Genomic DNA, 2,520 nt, shown 5'->3' with positions numbered 1-2,520 from the left:
TTCTCATGTTCGTTCTTACCAAGGCAAAAAATTAGCCTCAGCAATGTCTACTGAGGAAAGAGCAAGGCATCAAGGACACAGAGCCTACAGGCCACAGAACTCTGGTCATGGTGGTTGGGGCTTGATGGTGCGGTGCTGAAGAGAAGTTGGGCTTCCTCCAGACCCCTTGGTGCAGCTCTTCATATTTCCCAGAGTTCTCTGTACTTTGAGGGAAATGTGATGTGTCTCTTCTGGGAAAGAAGTTGGTATTTACAGTTGCTATCATCACCTGGTGTGAAATGCAGTGTTCCCTAACACTGCCTTCTATGAACTTCCTCATTGATAGATTTCTGGCCGAATGGGCTGCATCAGATAAGCTGGAGGTGAGAATCTTGTTTCCTGCTAAGTGGATCATAACAAAAGGAGCCTATCTTAAATTGTCTCATTTGTGAGCTTTCTCTTGGGTTGGTTTTTTTTTCTACCTTTTTTTTTTCCATTCATAGATTTATAATTTAAATAGTGTTGAACCTACTTCCCATTGGTGGACTCAGACATGAGTGCCAGACTGTTTGTTTTGTTTTGTTTTTTTAAGTAAAAAACATGTTTTATTTGGAAGTTTTGAGGGAGGGGAGGGAGGAAACAAATTGGAGAGAATGAGAGGCTGAGGAAACACACTCGAGATGTGGGCTTCTCCAGAGTGGAGAGGGAGCCCCAGTACACCAGAGTGCTTTCTACAAAATGAGCTCATGTGAGTTGAAGGTGTGTGCCCACTCCACGGATACCTGGTTTCACATCCCAGGTCTCAGAGATTGAAGTCACACTCACAGGGCAGGCTCTGCTGAGCCCCCTCAGTTTACGAGAGCTCACCTCCAACACACCCTTCCAGCCACTGCCTTGGGGTTCGATATGTTGTGCTGAAGCTTTCATCCAAGTGTCAGCCAGTCACTGAAGTAGAGTAGGTAAAACTTCTGATCTGTGAGATTAAATCATTGGAAAATTGTGACCGTCCCACTGTGTGCAATTCAGTTCATCCATCTTGATCACTGTTTCATTTCTCATACAGTCTTGGGTGGTTCGGGATGGTAATGGCATCGGTTCCTGAATGCCAGTTTCATTCACCAAGTCAGAGAGATTCCCCATCTGAGACAAGCAGCTTGGTCTGCAGTTCTTAGTGGTATGAGATCTAAGATGCAAAAGCAGTGAAAACCACAGCCCACAGTATGCAGCCATAGAGAGAACTGTTAGCGTTTGATTCTGTCTGCAGTGTGTGTCAAAAGTGTTCCAGACCAAGGGATATTATATCAGAAAAATGCCTTATTAGATTGAAAAATCTTACTCTACATTTTGTAGTTGGCCACATTAAAGAGACAACTCAGCTATATCTGAACCTTGTTCTTAAGGATGCAAATGCTCCAAGTACCGTTCACTTTTCTTTTTCACAGCTTGTTGAAGTAAAATCAACAGACAAAACTTTAAAGCATATTTTATGTATGCAATGAATGAATTTGTACCTAGGATGCCCCTGAAGCCATGAGGAGCACAGTCAAGGCCATATGTAACCCCCTTTTCCTTGATGATAGCACAGCACAGGAACTGGCCCTCTGAGCTCATGTTAAGCGCATACTTCCAAGTAGCATCATGCGGGCACCGGCTCATCCCTCACAAAGCCTCGGACCCACTGACCAGCAGTAAGATGGGTAGTACGCGTATGCACATCCCCTCTCTGCTCTTCATTCTCCTCTGTTTGAGTGTATTTACTTCAGGTAAGCCCATCCGGAGACCTTGCAGTCTATTTTGTTTTGTTTTGTTTTTGTTTGTTTGGAGGCAATACCCAGGAATTCTCAGGGGTTTCTCTTGGCTCTGCACTCAGGAATCATACCTGCTGGGATTCTGGGGATCGAATCCAAGCACCCTACTCACTGTACCATCTCTCTGGCCCAGGATCTTGCCGTTTGGCGGAGATCTCTCCACATGATGTGCCCCAGCCACAGGACGGTCAGAGGGTAGAACTCTACAGCACAGTGGTCAGTCTGCAGGGTTTCCTTCTCTCCCAGGTCCAACAGTTCTACTCTTATACCACATTTCTACATCCTATGGCTTCCCTGGGAGACCAGTCACCTCGCTGAGATCCTGACTTCAGCTCCTTTGAATGGCCCTCAGAAGCCAGATTGTTGTAGGGCTTCTATTGTAACCTCGATGTCCTCTCTTCACACTACCAACATCTGCGTGCTTTGTCCTTGAACTTCATAAACACCTTGACATGGGCGAGGGGGCATCTCAGGGGTTTGGTCTGCATTTCCCAAATCACTACTGATGGATGATGATTTTCACATGGATGTCTCCTTTGAAAAGTGTCCACTCAATTCCATTGCCCATGTTTTAATTAGGACATCTTGGGCTTAGGGCTTGATTTTGTTTGGATATTGCCATTGAGTTGTAGGTGTTTCCTATGTATTATCAATGTCTTGTCAGGCCAGTGGTTGGCAAATACTTTCTCCTCCTCCAGGGTTGCCTTTCAGTCTGTTGATTGTCCTTTCATGT

The sequence above is a fragment of the Sorex fumeus genome, unplaced genomic scaffold (assembly GCF_029834395.1).
Source record: "Sorex fumeus unplaced genomic scaffold, SorFum_2.1 ptg000099l, whole genome shotgun sequence".
NCBI lineage: Eukaryota > Metazoa > Chordata > Mammalia > Eulipotyphla > Soricidae > Sorex > Sorex fumeus.
The sequence above is the reverse complement of the archived record's forward strand: the minus strand, read 5'-3'. Positions refer to the sequence as shown.